This window comes from Lutra lutra, chromosome 6 (genome assembly GCF_902655055.1).
Source record: "Lutra lutra chromosome 6, mLutLut1.2, whole genome shotgun sequence".
Taxonomy (NCBI): Eukaryota; Metazoa; Chordata; class Mammalia; order Carnivora; family Mustelidae; genus Lutra; species Lutra lutra.
Genome location: NC_062283.1, coordinates 20569121 through 20575348, shown reverse-complemented (window position 1 = coordinate 20575348; position 6228 = coordinate 20569121). Strand labels below are relative to the sequence as shown.

General features: G+C 44.3%; 1 long non-coding RNA gene across 1 annotated transcript; it reads left to right on the top strand.

Moving 5' to 3' along the window:
* On the top strand, positions 1–5572 carry LOC125103286 (uncharacterized). The gene is made up of 3 exons (XR_007128337.1): positions 1–231; positions 2020–2123; positions 5533–5572. It is a non-coding gene; the product is annotated as an uncharacterized LOC125103286 (long non-coding RNA).
* Positions 5573–6228: the final 656 nt, after the last annotated feature.

Here is a 6228-nt window from a genome sequence, read left to right as displayed (position 1 = left end):
CCCAGAGCCTCCAGAAGACTGGAGTTTTCTCAGAACTCCTCAGGACACGAGGACCCTCGAAAATGCTGAGACCTGCCGGAGGGGGCCAAATTTCTCCTTTCAGCTTGGGTCAAAAAATAAACTCTCTCCTGCCCATTTCGTGACTTTTTGTACAACAGTCTCTCCTAAGGAAGAGATCCCTTCTTTCTCTGGGTGGTTTTCTGATTCTACCTTATTCTGTTGTTCCTATAGGTAAGAAGTTCCTACAGCTTTTCTGGAATTTTATGTCGAGCGCTGCAGTTTGGGATATGAACGAAGACTGTTCCAATCGATTTCATTTGTTTCTGTTCCTTCTCTCTCTCTCTCTTTCTGCCTTCCCTGCCCCTGCCCTTCCCCCAGCCCTCATCTACTTTCAGATAAAACATCAGATATCACACAGTTTGTGGACTTGAATGCATCCTTTTAGGAATACTTCCCAGTGAAAAGGACACACTCTGGCAGGCATTCAGTCCTAACAAACGGCAGGTACTTTTCCCCTTTGGACAATATGTCCAGCTCCGAGAGCCACAACTCATGTTACCCAGTGACACCCACAGCAGCCACTTCCCCGTGGCCCGTTCTCTGAGGGACCACTATGTGAAATAAAGGCTAGCGGGCCACATGAGAAGGGGTAAAACATGCCCTCTTTGTTAGTTTTCTTGTTTTGTTTCTCAGTTGATTCACAGAAACGGTGGTGACCAAATGTACAGGAGAGCTGCTAGAGCACATTTTCTCATCAGTGTGAGTAAGAAATAGAGCAATAATTCTGGGAACGTGGTTTGTATTATGCCTATTGTGCTTGGCTTCACATGATCACCACCGGGCATTGGCACGACTTGAGGTGAAGAAGCAGGGGGTGGGTAGGTCCCAGGCAAACTTGGTTTGAGTGGCCCATCGCCCACGCATTGGTAGCCATGAGCTGTGTTAAGATTCCTTGTCCCAGTTTGTAAATCTGTAGATTTTCTTTTCAACCTTATATGCCATCTGGGCTTTCTTCTGTGATATTTAGGATTGCTTTGTCAGTTTTGGTTAAATAGTTTGGAGTTTTAATTTTCAGTAACAAGAGATATCTTTGAAATGCCTTTATTATTGAAAATCCTGCAGGAAAAATAATTTAGGTATGGTGAGTAAGACAGCTCCTTGCTTTTTTTTTTTTTTTATTTTTTAACCATCAAAACAGTTCTCTTTTAATTTCATTTTTGATGACCTGAGGCTTCTTAGGAATGCAGCTATAGCTTTGTTGCAAAACAGAGTGTACCACGAAATCTCAGTTAACCAGATGTCCTTTCCTGGTTAAGCAAGCATTCGATGTACTATATGTACGGAGGACTGGGCTAGGGGTCAGGACACCTGACAATTAGGGCACCGCTGCTGGTGGAAATATTCCTTGCAGAGACTTTGTTCCTTTTGTTCTAATTCTCTGTATGTCAAGTCACCACCTGCCCTTCTCTTTAGCACACCAAGATCAGCCCACTGGGAGGAAAGGCCTTGGGCAAATGACTGGCCCTGATTTTCAAGCCATGTTCCTTCAGTGGGAAATAATTAATTTCATGGGGAGATAGTTCCAATACATTGTCAACTGAAATATCAGTTTGGAAAACAGTAAAAAAAAATTATAACAGGTACACCCCAGGATTGGATCAGGGAAGGAGGCTGGGTGACAAAAGGAGAAAGTACAATTGACAGTCGCAATTACCCAGACATGAAGGTGGCTGGAACCGGCACACTGAAGAGGGTGAGAAGTATGCAAATTAACTGGATTTTGATCAGCTGGCTTACAGGTCATTGAGATTTTAATGAAGGTTTTATTAAAAACCCTGTTTGGTCTCAAGCAACCCTCTCATTCACATGCATGGACTAGATTCTACCCACTGCTGTTTAAGAAGGAGTGGCCAATTTATTGTATCAGTCAGGATAGGCAAGGTTATATACCTAACAACCAACCCCATCACCTTTGTTGATTCAAGAGCAAGCGTATTTCCCTCTCCCCACACTGTCCAGCCCAGGTCAGCTCCGCAAGATCAGCCCAGGAAGCCAGCGGACTGACAGAGGCTCTCCCTCAACCCATGCTTCCATGAACGCCACCATGCTAGGAAGGAAATTTGGTGAATTGTATCACTTTTGTTCACATTTAATTGCCAAAGCAATACCTGTTATATCAATCAGTTTGGTCAGCATGAGTCAGTTCCCTAGATAATATTTCAGATACAATTCATTTTCAGGACCTAGGAATTTGATGACTTCATCAAGGGAATGACCCCAGCAAGGTTCCGCCTGTAGTAGACAGTGTCAAGAAACCCTTAGCACTCCATGTTGTTATGTCACACACATAGACATATAATGCATAGACATAGTAGATGCACACACGCGCGTGTGGGTGTGTGTGTGCAGACACATAGGTATACCTGTAAAAACCATAGAAGATTCAATTAAAATGTTTTCGGACTCTGGATGGACTCTATAAGAGAGTTTTCCGAGGCAGAGTTGAGCAAAAAGAAACAGGGACTTTGGAATCAGTCTTGGCTGTTACTAGCTCTATGACTCCCCAAGAAAAGTTACTCAGCTTCTTAACCTTAGCATCCTCATATGCAAAATGGATAAGAATATCTACCATGTGGCTATTGTAAAACATCTAGAAGCATAATGGAGAGTCAGCAAATGGTAGATGCTATTCAGTTCCTCTGGTTTGCAAAAAAAAAAAAAAAGGTTTGGAATTCTTTGCCTTGTCTTCTAAAACATGGCATATGTAAACATTCCAACTAATCCACATTTCTGATTAAAAGGATGCTGATTAATAAACATTTTGTTTAAAATGTATGTATGCTAGCATCCAAGAATACCTTCTCTGATTTCCTCCTACTGGGGCAATTCTGGCTACGCTCTCCCACAATAATCGATTTTATTGAAATGTGGAGGATAGCCGTTCTCCTCTCACTGGGTAAATTTTGGAATCGTGAACAAATTTCAACTTCAGGAATTATTTATACATTAAAGCATTTGACTCGGACACACGGAGTGTTGAGTCAGATCTTAAGATCAGTCAGCAGTGTGCCAATTTTCTACTCGAAATTGTCTAAGACATTAAAAGATTCTGCATCCCATGGTACGACCCACTAATACTTTTATTTAATTTCAATTAGTACTTGCTTAAAGTGTTAAACCCCCTTCATTCTATCATCCAAGCTGAACCCTCAGTCCCTTATCGCTCCCTCTCCTCTACAATTTGGTAAGCAGTGTGTTTCGATTACTGATTCCAGTTCAATCAGTCCACGGCTTTGTGGGTGGTAAATGCCTAAGTCCGTTGCATATCACTCATCACAGAGCACATTACCATAACGCACTTATAGGAATATGGATTCCTTGATTCTCAAAATGATACATAAGAAGCAGATGCAAATTGTAAAACCTCCTGCTCTACATACGTTATAGTGTTTGCTTCAGTTCCTGAAAAAGCAGATCTAAATCTGGAATGAGCATCTATCTATCCCAGTGAAGATGTGTGGGATCAACCTGGGGCCAAGGATAATAGGCCCGGACTATCCACCTGCCCGCTATGGGCCATGCTGGATTTCCTCAGTAAGCAGTCCACGGCTGATTTTAGTCTCTGATGTATTCGTGGACAGGCAGAACAACTGTGAGTTGCACTTCTAGTTTATGAGAGAGATAACAAGAAACGTCTCTTTTCTGTCCTTAAGTAGTACATTTGTGACTACGATTATCTTCATGTCTATCCAAAAATTCTTATTACATTAAGAAGGAAATGTAGGGGGTGCCTGGGTGGCTCAGTTGGTTGGGTGGCTGCCTTCGGCTCGTGTCATGATTCCCGGGTCCTAGGATCAAGCCCTGCAACAGGTTCTCTGCTCGGCGGGGAGCCTGCTTCTCCCTCTCCCTCTGCCTGCCTCTCTGCCTACTTGCACTCTCTCTCTCTCTCTCTCTCTCTGTCAAATAAATAAATAAAAATCTTTAAAAATTTTTAAAAAGAAGGAAATGTAACCTAATCATTGAAACAAAACTGAAAATGATGATGACCATAACATTAATGAGTTCAAACTTCATGTGAGCAGAGCACGTGGAAATATTCATGAGCGTACCTTGGCAACATCCAAATTACACCTAATAAGATGGTCAAAGACAGAAAGGTAATATCAGATGATTTATTTCTCCTGCCTCATGTGCTTTTTTTCTTTTTCAGTCCCTGACTGTTCCCAACTGGCCAAATCAAGCCATTCTGTTCGTTTGATAATTTTTGATAATGGCTGCCCCTGTGGTCAATTGGTCGTTAGTTGGTTTTCTTTGGCTGGTTGGAGATCTTGCAGGTGTGATACGGGGTCCTGTTCCCTCTGCATTCTTGTTGGTCTTCTGGGTGGAGCCAAGAAAGATCCCCACAATAAAGTGCGTTCACATTCATTTGCTGACTAGCACCCCTGCGTCTCCTCACCAGATTAAATCTGTGGGCTTGGCAGAGATGTGAGAACATTTCTTGTCCTGGGTCAGCTGCTCTTTAAAGAACAAAACAAATGCCTTAGGCTGGGGCGCCTGGGTGGCTCAGCGGTTAAGAGTCTGCCTTCAGCTCCAGTCATGATTCTGGGGTCGTGGGTTCAAGCCCCGCATCCAGTTCCCTGCTTGGTGGGGAGCCTGCTTCTCCCTTTCCCTCTGCTGCCACTTCGCCTCCTCCTGTTCTCTCTCTCTCTCTCAATCTCTGTCAAATAAATAAATAAAATCTTAAAAGAGAGAGAAAGAGAAATGCTGTAGACTGGTGTGGGGTGACCCCTCCAGCAAAGGTGAGGCTCACTATCTCTTCAGTACCCCCCACCTTCTCTACCCCTGGACTGCGTCCATGCAACACTGAGCTCATCACTGTTCTGTCAAGCTGGATGTTGGAAACTCCCTGCTGGCGTACTGGCATATAGGATGCCTACCGACTCTCCCCCCACTAAATGATAGATCTTATTTAATGAAAGAAGTAAAATATTGTTGACACTTGGGGCACTCTGTAGGAGTCTATCATGAAAACAGATCTGAGCTAAACTCCTCAGCTATAAACCGGAATGAGGACTGCCGACCCTGCCTTCTACGAACCAGTGTTCTAAGGATCCAATGAATGAGAAGCTGTCAACCCTGCCCAAAGGACAGCTAGTATTAGGGAGGCTTGAAACATACAATATGCTTCAGCTGACTTTTCAAGCCAAATGTGCTGCGAATATAGAGAAGATCTACATGGCGGGGGGCTGAGGGGTGCAAAGTAACAGAATTACAAGATGGCGGGCCTCAAGATCCTTTCCTTTGGCATCTGCCTCTCCAGGAGCTAGAAAACTCTGCCTTTGAAAGCGTACAATGTCAAGGACAACCAAGGAACCTACCTCCTCCTCTCTCTCTCTGTCCCCCACCCTATGCCCTCCCCTATCCCAGCAACACAGAGAAACCATCCCAACTGCAGACCTTCCTGTTCTCAGCTTTCCCCTCCTCTCTGCTTTGTAAGAGACCCGAGTAGTGAATCTGTGTCTCCTCACATAGGCATCTGACAGGTAGTCCATGAGTGAGTGGGACAGCCGGCAGGAGAGAAGAAAGGAGAAAAAGAACACTCCCTGCAAATCATCAAAGAAGAATTGGGAGCAATCCTCCATATCGCCTTCCATCCACAGTCCCCACAAGGTCCTACTGTGATGTTCCCGTCCTTGGGGCCAGTCTGGATTCTTCAGGAACTTCGGGAACCAACAAGGCACACGTGTCTGATACGAGGCCAGGTATAGGGACCATATGGCATGGACAACCCACCTTCCTCTTCTGTCCTGTGCTTTAACCCCCAGCACCCCTGAAGAGTTTGAAGCCATGGCCTCTGGGCCATGGGGAAGATGAGCACATTTCCATCCTACCACTCTTACCCAAGAAGAGGGCTTGATTCTAAGTAATATTGGCATTCTCTTCCCTGTTTTATTTTGTTCTCTTTGGGTGTGTAAGATAGGACTCAGACCCATGCATCCTACAGTAAAATGTAGGTGACTCACCAATAGCCAAGAATGGGTGTTTATGCCTAAATACTGATCCCCAATGAAGTTATAAACCCCCATTCCTGAAACATCAGCCCAAAGAGGGAACGAAACTTTACAGAAAGAACATGACACATAAAATGGGTCCCTGCCCAGAAGAGCTTACACACCAACACATATACAGGCAGGAGCGAAACATGTTTTTCCCATATGGCATGTTGCT